Source organism: Protopterus annectens, chromosome 10.part0, assembly GCF_019279795.1.
Source record: "Protopterus annectens isolate FY-2018-M chromosome 10.part0, PAN1.0, whole genome shotgun sequence".
NCBI classification, from domain to species: Eukaryota; Metazoa; Chordata; order Ceratodontiformes; family Protopteridae; genus Protopterus; species Protopterus annectens.
Genome location: NC_056744.1, coordinates 1628294513 through 1628307534, shown reverse-complemented (window position 1 = coordinate 1628307534; position 13022 = coordinate 1628294513). Strand labels below are relative to the sequence as shown.

At 45.8% G+C, this 13022-nt stretch overlaps 1 protein-coding gene across 1 annotated transcript in view; it reads left to right on the top strand.

The window, feature by feature from the left end:
* Window positions 1-13022, top strand: part of TAOK2 (TAO kinase 2) — a gene marked incomplete in the record, with an annotated part of 2530163 nt that overhangs the window by 522946 nt on the left and 1994195 nt on the right.

Here is a 13022-nt window from a genome sequence, read left to right as displayed (position 1 = left end):
CCCACGGTCACCTTCTGAGGATGTTTCTTTTGCAGACATCCTAGAAATTCTTGACCAGAGAGATGGCTGGAAGCCCATCACCCCTTCTGAGGAGTCTGTGTACCTGAAGGCTTTTGGGTCTCGCTCTTCCGCCACTTAGGTGTATCCGCCTTTCGACTAACTGATAGACCTCGTTTGTCGAAAGGTATGGGAGTCTCCAGATTAAGTGGAGCCTGTTTGTCAGAGGCCAAACAAGATCATAACTTCACCCACGGATAAGACCTTTCTCACGGAAGGTGTGCAAGTAGATGCTATGGTAGTGGCGACAACCACCAAGAAGGAACATTCTGAGTTGTCCTCCTCTGTCCATCTGCCAAACAAGGAGTCCACTCCGATGGACAGATACAGAAAGTGCACCTTTTTTTCAGCGACCTTTGCATTCAAATCGCTGAATTACCTCGCCCACTTTACCAGACTTCAGAGATCTCTCCTGAAGAGCTGGAAGATGCTCTCCAAGGTTCAGTAGCTGAAGGGGTATCAGAGAAAGTTTGTTCTAAACTCTCCACCTTAAATTCAGTGGCCAACTCCTCCATGAGACTCATTTCTTATGCAGCTGATAGAGCAAGTAGGGCAGTGGGTGCAGGAATTTTCCTAAGGAGACATTCTTGGGATACGCTTGTGTGACTTTGCGGAGCCCTTTAAATCTTCTTTTGTGAACACCCCTTTTGACGGCTAGTCCCTGTTCAGGCCAAAAGTTAAAGATGCACTAACCAGGTGTGAACAAGAAGCAAAAACTCTGTCTGCCGTCGGGAATCCATTTTTCCCTACCTTCCAGACATTATCCTAAGGGTCATAGAGGAAAAATGTGGTTCCGAAAATCAGTTTTCCAGGACACACATGGTGATCTTCCCCCAGGGGCAGAGGAGGAAGCAGTAATGGAAAAAGCCGACCACGTGGCAGAGGGGGGTCCACAAACACAGGGCAACAAGGAATGTTTCCTTGGTAAGCCCTTCCAGCGCTCCTAACAGGATGCCCATATGTCCGTCTTTGGAGGCAGTTAGAGGTCGTTTATCTTTGTACCCAGAAGCCTGGCTAAAAAGTAAAAGATAAGCGGGTACAAAGAATAGTATCCAGAGGTTACTCCATACCCGTTTCCTTCCCTGTCCCAAACATAAATATCCTGGACGTTCCACCCAGTCAAAGGGAACAAGCAACTCTAGAGATACAAAAGTTGCTAGAAAAAAGAGTCATCCCAACAGTCCCTGCAGACCAAATAGGATCTGGAACTTACTCAAGGTTCTTTTTAGTTCCAAAAAAAAGGGACTGGAGACCCATCCTGGACCTCAGCAAATTAAACAAGTCTGTTAAAAAAAAAAAGTCAAAGTTCTGGATGCTAACACTGCAGTTGGTACTCCCTTTTATGGGAAAAGACGATTGGATGTGCTCTGTAGACCTCCAGGATGCATACTACCACATAGAGATGGATAGGTGATCCAGCAGTCATTTGCGCTTTCGGCCTGGAGCCAGTCACTTCCAGTTTCAAGCTCTGCCCTTTGGTCTCACTACAGCCCCCAGAGTGTTTACCAAGTGTATGGCAGTAGTCACGGCTCACATGAGATGCCTAGAATTCCGGTTGTTTCCATACCTAGGCTGGTTCGTAACTGCCACCAGCGAGCACCTACTAATAAAAATGAGACACACCACATTGAAGGTCTGCTCTCACCTAGGCATCACAATAAATTATGAAAAGTCTACCTTATTGCCATCTCAACATATCGTTTTTTTAGGAGCAGATCTACATACAACCAAAATGATGGTAAAACTTTCCCCTAAAAGAGTTCAACTCCTACATCGGGTCTTAAACCTTCTTTCCAGGAAAAGAGGACAACTAAGAACAGATGTTCTTCGTGTTTCAATGTGGCAGTCATCACACTTGGGCTGTCTGCCTGCAGGTAGCCCTCAGTAGGCCCGAATGCGTCTGATGCTGTTGCTTCTTCCATAACGTCAGGTCATCAGGGGTATAAAACAGGCAGCCGATGCCATTACATCAGTCTTTCTTGCCGAGGAGCCCGAAGCAGAAGCAGTTTGCAAGTGATGGTCGGCCACTACCTGAAATTTTCGTTTTTTGAATTTCAAACATGGTCTTCTAAAGCTAAGTACCCATTTTTCTTGCTCTAACCAATGCCAGAAAGTTAACAATTGTCTTGCCTGTGGAAAGCAAAAACCTCAGAGATTTTCATTCTTACTGCATCACCTGTTTAGGCCCAGACCCACGACGTCCCTCGCTGTCGGTTTTGTGCCTTGTTTAGCACCCAAACCATTCATCATCGGGCTATCTTTGTCTCTCAGTTCTTTCGCTCTCGTTCTCCTTATTCTCAAATGGCCTCGATTAGCCATCCGACTACTGATCTTCCGAAAAAAGGTAAAGATAAGACAGACTGCATAGGTCAAAAACTGCCGACGATGCTTCCGTTAAGCTAGTCACCAGTCCGCCGGTACTCAGTGAGGCACCTTTGCAGGCCCTGATGCCCACTTCCACAGAATCGCAGGCCTCTGCTGGGACCCATTTGGAGTCTGGTATGCCCCGTGATGCCTCTTCGACTATGGAACCTGCAGATGTCTCTACTTTGGATGGGTCCGGAGCTGCTGTGCAGGCACCGGCTTCTGAGGGTGTATTCCAACCTACCAATGTTTCAATTAAACCAACAACTTCGTTTTTAGCTAAAACTACCATGTTTCTTAGGCCCAGAGTACACACTACGCCTAGAAAAGAGACTACCAAAGTGCATGCTCAAGCTCCCATGCCACAAAAAAAAATGCTTAGAATGGCTGAAGACCTTATTTACCCTAATAAGGGAAGCCAGCCTTCCCCCGCTAAGAGACAAAGAATTGAGTTTCATTCTGATTCCACAGACCAGAAGTCCGATGAGTCTGACCCTTGTCATTATCAGGACATGTCCTTATCAACCTATGAGGATTCAGATGCAGAGGAATCCATTCCCTCTGCCTCCCCTCCAGAATATTTTTCTTTTATTTTGAGAGAATTTCTGCTGGGAATGCCAGGACTACCCTCAGTCCAAAAAGAGACTCAGAGAATTCTTAGAGTTCCCTCAGCACAGGCCTCTAGCTATACGCCCTGGATGTTGTAGATGGTCTTCATGGAATCCAGTATACTCTAGACACTTTACTCCCGGCCCCTAGAAAACCTGACGCGTACTGCAGAGTACCTGATTCTCACAAATTTCTCCAAGAATCCTACTGCGGATCCAGAGACCATTTCCCAGGGACCTAAAGGTATTAAGGCTACTACAGCCAAAAACCCTACCCCTTCAGACAGGGATTCCAGAGCTTTAGACAGATGGGGTAAGAAGGTATATACTGCTGCAACTTTTGCCATCAGGGCATTGAATTGCCAGTTTTACATGTTGAAGTACTAGCAACATATTATGGAACTAATTAAACAAAAAATGGTGTTACTTCCAAATTGTGCAGAAAATAAAGATGTTCTTCGTGTTTCACTGTTGCAGTCATTACATTTGGGTAATCTGCTGGCAGGTTGCCCTCAGTCGGCCTGAATTCCAAAGTCTTTGGTCCTACGTCGGTTGCTGTCTTCTCTTCCATGACTTCAGGTCGTCAGGGGTATAAAACATGCAGCCGACGCCATTTTCTTTAGTCTTTCTTGCCACGCGGTGCCCGAAGCGAAGCATTAGTGCCGGTCAGCCGACTACTGAAATATTCGAGTTTGAGTTTCAGAACCGAAGTATTCACTAAAGCTAAGTACCCTGTTGGGGAAACATTTTTCTTGCTTTTTACCGATGTCAGAAAAAGTTAAGAATTGTATTACTTGTAGGAAGCAAATACCTCATAAGGATTTCCATTTATACTGTATTGCTTGCCTAGGCCCTGATCACAAGGTGCCTTGCTGTCGGTTTTGTGCTAGATTTAACCAACGCACTATTAAGCGTCTGTATATTTTTGCATCTAAGTAATTTGGAAACAGATTTAACTACCCAGAAATGTCGGATAGCAATCCGACTACCAGAGTACATAAAAAATGCAAAGAAAAGGACAGAGAAAGGCAGTCGAGATCCAAAACTGACTAAACTTCTAAGCCAGTCGCCGGTACTCAGTGAGGCGCTTTCGCAGCCCCTGCTACCCGCTACTTTCAAGTCGCATGCCTCTACCGACACCCATGTGGAGGCCGGCATGCCGCAAGATAATCAACATATTGGACCGATGGATGTATCTCCCTCGGATGGGTCCGGAGCCGCTGAGCAGGCACCGGCTTCTGAGGGTGCATTCAGACCTCAACATTTATATATCAAACCGAAAGCTGCAAAACCAAAGGCAAAGACATCTTCTAAACCTAAAAATCCGATGCCTGAGCCACGTGCACAGGCCTCTATGCCTAAAAAACAGATGATCAAAATGGCTGAAGACCTTATTACCTTGATCAGGGGTGCCCATCCCCCTCCAGATAAGAGGCCTAGGCAAGATGCTGACTATGAATCTTCAGATCAGGTTTCTATTTCTTCTGATTCCTCTTCCGATCAGGAATTATCTTTACCCCCTACGAGGATTCTGATGCTGAGGAGTCTATTCCATCTGCATCCCCTCCTGAGGATTATTTATTTGGAGAAACCTTGCATACTTTGAGGGAGCATTTTTACTGGGAGAGTCAAGACTTCTCAGAATCAGAAAAGAGGCTTAGGTATTTCCTTATTATAGGTTCATACTGGGCTATCTGCCCTAGGGCATTTATAAGCCTAGCCAGAATGTGTTTGGCTTTTGCCTCCCATTTTAAATTTATTTTGCTATGCCCTTTTTCGAGGTTAGTATACTGTGCCTCTGTCTAACAGTGACACAGAAGTGATACCCGGGGTAAACCTACGATGTCCTTCAAGGATGCATCTGCAGTCCTTACACACATGGGTTGTCCTGCCTTGGGCAGCCCTTCGGTTGGCCGGATTCCAAAGTCTGGGTCCGGCGTCGGCTGATATCGCCCCTCTCCCCGACGTCAGAGCGCCTGGGGTATAAAAGCGTCAGCCGACGCCATCTTCCTCAGTCTTTCTTGCCGCGAGGTGCCCGAAGCAGAAGCAGTTCGCAAGTGCCGGTCGGCCAGCTCCTGTGATTTCAGATACCGAAGTCTTCAAAAAAGCTAAGTACCCCGTTGAGGACTCTTTCTTGCCTCAGCCGATGTCAGATTAAACGGTTAAAGTTAATAATTGTTTATCTTGTGGGAAACAAATACCTCATAAGGATTTCCACTCTTACTGCTTACCCTGCCTAGGCCCAGACCACGACGTCTCGGCCTGTTCAGCCTGTGCTTCCTTCAATAAACGCACTCTTAGGCGTCGGGCAGAGTTTGCAGAGGAATTTTTTGGGGAAAATTTCTGCTATATCATGCCGTCGGAGATTCCGACAGCTCATTTACCCAAAAAACAAAAGGATAAGGACCGACACACGCGGTCCACGGTTTCGGCCTACTCCACGCCTAGGCCTGCCGCGAGTGTCTCGGTCTCTACTGAAGCCGAATCTCTACCGCTTCCGACCGACGACACAGCACAGCCGGTAACTTCGGTACCGGAGGCCATCACTGGGTCGGTCATAGAATTACCGCCTGAAACCGGTGCTCAGGAAATATCTGACACCATTTCTGTTGATAAAACTACTCCAGCATGTGGGGCAGCCAGGCCTCCTGTATACATATCCATTAAGGCCTTTACATGGGCTAAAGCTGCTAAACAGCCAAAATCTTTCCCTCCCAAGGCTATTCCTCAGGGATCCACTACCGGTTCACAAATCTTAACTTTGGCTGAAGACCTTATCTCCTTAATCAGGGGCTCTCAGCCACATCCAGACAGGGGCTCTCAACCACCTCCAGGCAAAAGGCCCAGGATTGAGCAGACAGATCCCCAGTCTTCAGATGAGGCCTCAGATGACTCTGCCCTTTCAGACTACCAGGAAGAGGCCTTTCCGGCCTACGAGGATCCTGATGCAGAGGAATCTATTCCCTCGGCCTCCCCCCCTGAAGTGTTTTCCTTTGGGGAGACCCTTCACTCCATGAGAGAGCATTTCAAATGGCAAGGCCAGGAATTCTCTGATGCCAGGAAGAGGTTAAGGACTTTTTTACATTTACCTCAGCATAGACCTTTGGCTATTCCTCCTGTTTTAAGTGTTATAGAAGATGTATACTCTGAGTCTAGTACTTCCCCTGACTCCCTTCCTCCGGCTCCTGTCAAACCTGACAGGTACTACAGGGTCCCGGACTCACATCTATACCTTTACAAGGGCCACTCTGCTGACCCAGAAACTATTTCCCAGGGCCCTAAAGGGGTTACAACCACCACTGCCAAGAATCCATTTCCTTCTGAAAGGGAATCCAGGGCTTTAGAGAGATGGGGTAAAAAAGTGTATATTTCTTCCACTCTTTCTGTGAGAGCTTTAAATTGTCAATTCCATATGATACAGTATCAAGAGTATCTGTTAGATGAATTGCATAAAAAACTATCCTCGCCTGAACCCCTAGACCGCAAGGCGCTTCAGGATCTGGTGCATAACTCTCAGTAGGTTAGCAACCATTTCTTACAGTGTGGTTATGATGCATTGGAAGCTTCATGTAGGTCAGCAGTGACAGGTGCAGTCATACGTAGACATGCTTGGCTGAAGGAACAAACACTGCCAGATCATGTTAAAGCAAAGCTTCTGGATGCATCACTGGAAAAACAAAAGTTATTTGGTTCCACAGCTCAAGAGGTCTTAAAGAAATTTGAGCAAAAGGCTAAATCAGTACAAACAGTCAAAGATTTTCTCCAGGTCCAACCACCAAGATTCAGCAGAAATTGGCCTTCTAAGAATTGGTCCTTTCCAGACACAGACAGATTTCAAAGAGGCAAAAACAGGCGTGCCAGAGGTAGAGGGCAAGCTCGAGGCTCCTACAGAGGGCGTCAATGGCAGCTTCCTAACCAGAGAGGTAGTGCAGGACCTTCAACTGCTGCACAAGGACAAACTTAATGACTTGACACTCCGCCAACCAGGGCTCAATTGGAAGCACCTTTGGGTGGAAAGCTATCTCTATTCTCCGAAAATTGGCACAGTATTACAAAGGACAAATGGATACTGCAAATAATAGACAAAGGATACAGATTCCATTTTCATACATTACCAAAAAGACAAGGCATGCCAAACCTACCACCAAATCAAAGGGCAGAGGCTTTCAAGCAAATTTCCAAACTACTGCAAATGAAGGCAATAGAAAAGGTTCCTTATACAGAACAAGGCCAAGGATTTTATTCCAGACTATTCCTTGTTCCAAGAAAAGAAAAGCAATGGAGGCCTATTCTGGACTTGTCCGCACTGAATACTTATCTCATCGTGCCAAAATTCAAAATGCTGACCTTACAGCAACTCCTTCCCATGCTGGGCAAGGGGTCCTGGCTGGTAACTCTAGACCTCAAGGAGGCATACCTGCATGCCCCTATCAGACAAAGTTGCAGAAGACACCCCAGATTTCTTGCAGGTTCAGAGCATTATCAATTCTCAGCATTGCCCTTTGGCTTATCTACTGCGCCCAGAATATTCACGAAATGCCTGGCATCAGTAATTGCACATTGCAGACTTCAGGGGATTCAAATATACCCATACCTGGACGACTGCCTTATACAAGCGGACAGCCAACAAACATTGGTAAAACACTTGAACTATGCCATCCGCCTACTACAGGCCTTGGGATACACAGTCAACATTCAGAAATCAAGACTTGTTCCATCCCAACGAATAATTTTCTGGGTGCAAAGCTGGATACAATCACCCAAATGGCTTTTCTCACAGAAGAAAAACAAAAACAATTACCGGATTATTTCAGAAATCTGACAACACAAACCCAGCTGACTGCAAGGAAAATCCTGCAGGCCCTGGGTTTCATGGCATCTTGCATTCTTCTGATTCCACAAGCAAGGCTGCATATGAGGAAACTACAATGGTACCTAAGGAGTCTATGGTCTCAACACAGTCACAGCCTAGAAGCTTTGATCCCCCTCATTCCATGCCTCCAAAAAGAATTTCAGTGGTGGGCACAAGCAAGCCAGTCAAACATGGGTCTACCTTTCAGCAAGCCTCATATCAGCCAAACCATTACAACGGACGCCTCAGACCATGGATGGGGAGCACACATGAAGGGCAGATGTATTCAAGGGCAATGGACACAAAAGGAATTGCGCCTTCACATCAACCAAAAGGAAATGCTGGCAGTGATGCATTCAATCGAGGCCTTCGAACATTTCCTGCATCAAGGTCACCTGCTAATAAAGACAGACAATACCACAGTTATGTGGTACATAAACAAGCAAGGAGGTACCCATTCCTACCCTCTTTGCAGGCTGGCAATGAATCTTTGGGAACTTTCCCTAAAACTCAATATAGAGCTGCATTCCCAGTTCGTACCAGAAAAGGACAATGTACTGGCGGACAGCCTAAGCAGAAACACCATGGGCCCACACGAATGGATGTTGCATCCAGACATTTTTCTTCAGATAGCACAAGCATGGGGAAGGCCGGGCATAGATCTTTTTGCCTCCCCCCACAACCATCAACTGAAGAGATTCTGCACAAGGACATACCATCCTCAAGCATGCAAAGTGGACGCCCTATCCTTCAGCTGGAAGGCTCTAACAGTATATGCATTCCCACCTCTTCCATTAATGACCAAGGTCTTACTGAAGATCAGGACAGAGCAACCAAAAGTGATTCTGATAGCTCCGGACTGGCCAAGACAACACTGGTATCCACTGTTAAAGAGCATGTCACGCAGGAAACAGTGGCCTCTACCACAATGGCAACTTCTGACACAGCACAATTACAAAACTCTACACTCCAGTCTAAAAACCTTGCAGCTGACAGCCTGGAAAATACCTTGACTCCTAGCCAGGATAAACTATCCAAGAGGGTAAAGGATATCATCATGGAAGCTCGGCGGCCTTCCACAAGAAAGGCATATTCAGCAAAATGGAAAAGATTTCGAACCTGGAGCACCACAAAGGGTCAGGATGTGACAGTGATGAGCATTCCACATATCCTTAAATACTTGGCTGAAATGCTCCATAATGGCCTTTCATATTCATCCATAAAAATTCATGCTTCAGCTATTTCAGCAGAGTACAACACTGATCCACCTGTATTTTCTCATCCTCTGCTAAGGCAGTTTCTAAGAGGGATAAAAAACATCAACCCTCCAAGGAGACCACCAGTGCCTACATGGGACCTTAACTTCATCTTGGAAAATAACTCTACCTCCCTTTGAACCAGCAGCATCTTCAGAACTGCAATTCCTGTCTTGGAAGACTGCCTTCCTTCTGGCCATAACCTCAGCAAGAAGAGTATCTGAGTTACAGGCCCTCATGGCAGTACAAACATTTCTCATTTTCCATAAGGACAGAGTCTCTTTGAGAACCAATCCTTCATTCATGCCAAAGGTGGTATCCAGAGTCTCACTAAACCAAGCTATCCACCTGCCTACTTTCTTTCCAGACCCACAAAATAAAGGAGAGAAACGTCTGCATACCCTGGACATTCACAGACAGTTGCGCTACTACTTGGACAGAACTAAGCCTTACAGAAAAACTGACCGACTGTTTGTAGCATATACTGCTGGTGTACAAGGGAAAGCAATTTCCAAACAAACAATTTCAAAATGGATAGGAAATTGCATTCGATTCTGTTACTCTTTTCATGGAAAAGCTGTGCCAGCTAACATCAGACCTCATTCCACCAGAGCAACAGCCACCTCCACAGCCTTCTTAAGAGGGGTGGCTACAAAGGACATTTTAGAAGCTGCTACATGGAGCTCTGTGCATACATTTTCCAAGCATTATAACTTGCCTTTATATTCCAGATCCAGAGCAGGCTTTGCTACTGCAGTCCTGCAGGGCATGTTAGCTACACCATCCATTTTTTAGGTCCTACCTCCCCCAGCTTGGCTATGGTATTCTACCCATACGTAAGGACTGCAGATGCATCCTTGAAGGACATAGTACAGTTTTGTACCTACCATAAATGTAGATGTCCGATAGGTATGTATCTGCAGTCAGGTTTTCCGTCCCTCCTACCCCTCAGTGGTATTCTTTGGGTACCTATCCCTCTTTTTAGCTAGCTGGGGTTATCTTTTATGGTGTATTTGTTTTTTATTGCTGTGCATGATTGGAATTTATTCATTTCTCCAAAATTTAGCCTTCTTTAGAGGGCACCTGGCATCTGGGGCAAGAAAAACTGAGGAAGATGGCGTCGGCTGACGCTTTTATACCCCAGGCGCTCTGACGTCGGGGAAAGGGGCGACATCAGCCGACACCGGACCCAGACTTTGGAATCCGGCCGACCGAAGGGCTGCCTGAGGCAGGACAACCCATATGTAAGGACTGCAGATGCATACCTGTCGGACATCTACATTTATGGTAGGTACAAAACTGTACTTTTTGATTCCTTGGAGGCCTCTTGCAGGGCCGCAGTTACTGGATCTGTGATTAGAAGGCATGCCTTGGTCAAAGAGAAGAGTCTGCCTGATCATGTTAAAGTTGTTGGATGCCCCTTTACAGCATGATACTCTGTTTGGTAATAAGGTAGAAGAGGTTTTAAAGACAATGGAAGACTAAGCTTAATCTATGCAAACTGTAAAAGATTTCTTACAATTGCAGCCACCCAGGTTCAGTAGGCACTGGCCTACTAAAAATTGGTCCTTTCCCTATGTCTCAACAGAGCCTCTCAAGGCAAATTCAGGTGCTCAAATGGCTCTAGATACCAATCACAGGGTTCTTACAGGTCAAAGCAATGGGGTGCCTCCACCTCCAAATCTTGAGGAAACAAAGCACAACCCTACAGTAAGCAGTCTCAGTGACTTCCCTCTACCTTCACCAAGCACTTATCTTTTGGCAGCCCCCTTGGGGGGAAAATTAGCACTTCATGCTCAAAATTGGCAGTTAATTTCCCAGGACAAGTCGGTATTAAACATAGTATCCCAGGGGTACAGGTTTCATTTCCATACTTTGCCAATTCCAAACGGTTGGCCAGATCTGCCACAAAATCAATGGGCAAAGGCTCAGAGACGAGTTGTGTCCCTCATGGATATGGGGGCTATTCAACCAGTACCAGAACAGGAAAAAGGACAAGATTTTTATTCAAGACTTTTCCTGGTGCCCAGAAAAGACCATGCCTGGCATCCAATACTGGACTTGGCGATTTTGAACACGTTCCTGGACATTCCAAAATTCAAAATGCTGACTTTACAACAGCTACTGCCTATGCTGGGCAGGAACACTTGGTTAGTGACTCTAGACTTGAAAGAGGCGTACCTGCATATCCCAATAAGGGAATCATGCAGAAGATACCTCTGCTTCAAGGCAGGTTTTTTGCATTACCAATTCTCTGCACTGCCCTTTGGCTTATCTACTGCAACCACGGTCTTTACAGATTGTCTGGCACCAGTAATTGCATTCTGCAGACTAAGAAGCATACAAATGTATCCTTATCTGGATGACTGTCTCATTCAAGCAGAGGACAAGGACACTCTTGCATTTGTAAAAGGGCTTCTAACCATGCCTAGGGTACACAATTGAAATCCCAACTGGTACCCTCTCAAATAATTACATTCCTGGGTGCAAGCTTGAATTCAACTGCCCAGATGGCTTATCTTGCGCCAGACAAACAAAGGCAACTGGCAACATACTTCAAACAGATGGCAACAAAAACCCAGTTATTTGCAAGACAAATACTGCAGGCTTTGGGGTTCATGGCATCCTGCATTCTACTAATTCCATATGCGAGAATGCATATGAGGAAACTTCAATGGTACCTAAAAAGTTTATGAAGTCAACACTGTCAGTCAGGAAACAATGATTCCTCTCATTCCATGCCTACAACAGGAGTTTCTTTGGTGGGCAGAGACATGTCACCAAAACGAAAAGAGACCATCATTCACTCTACCCCCTGCCACCCAAACCCTAACTACAGACTCATCAGACTATGCTTGGGGGGGCCCATTTGGCAGGGAGATGCATTCAGGACAAATGGAGCCCAAAACAAATGCATCTACATATCAACCAGAAAGAGATGCTAGCTGTTCAGAATGCTCTGACAGCCTTCAAGGACTTACTTCATCCAGGACAGCTACTGATAAAGATGGACAACACCATGGTTATGTGGTACATAAACAAGCAGGGGTATACACATTCCTACCCCCTTTGCAGACTAGCCATGGCATTGTGGAACACAGCTTTGACTTACCAAATACATCTTCAAGCTCAATTCCTGCCAGGGAAACAGAATACTCTGGCAGATGACCTAAGCAGAAGTCGTATGGACCCGCACGAGTGGAAACTGGATCCACAAATTTTCAGCATGGTAACACAGAAATGGTGGAGCCCAGACATAGATCTATTTGCCTCTCCCCAAATCTATCAACTGGACAAATTCTGCCCAAGGACGTATCACAGACGAGCATGGAAAGTGGATGCCCTATCCTTCAGCTGGAAAAACCTATCAGTCTATGCCTTTCCCCCTCTGCCTCTTCTTTCCAAGGTCTTACTATAGGTCAGACAGGAAAAACCAAAAATGATCCTTATTGCTCCAGACTGGCCTCGCCAGCACTAGTACCCATTTTTAAGGAATATGTCTCAACTTCCTCCATGGTACTTGCCTCAAATACCTCATCTACTGTCTCAGCAGAACAATCAAATTCTGCACACTCAGCTCCAAACTCTGAACCTTGCAGCATGGCTGATCATTTAGTTATTCGAACACCTCTCAGTAAATCTGTGATGGATCTCATTTTGGAAGCCAGAAGGCCTAGTACTAGAAAATCTTATGCTGATAAATGGAAAAGATTCTGTGCTTGGAACCAAGCACAAGGAACGGACATAGCAAAGCCAAATATCCCTCAGATTTTACAATATTTGACTGAGATGCTTGACAAGGGCCTATCTTTTTCTTTAATAAAAATCCATGCCTCTGCCATGTCGGCCCATTACAACACGGAGCCTTCTCTCTTTTCTCATCCT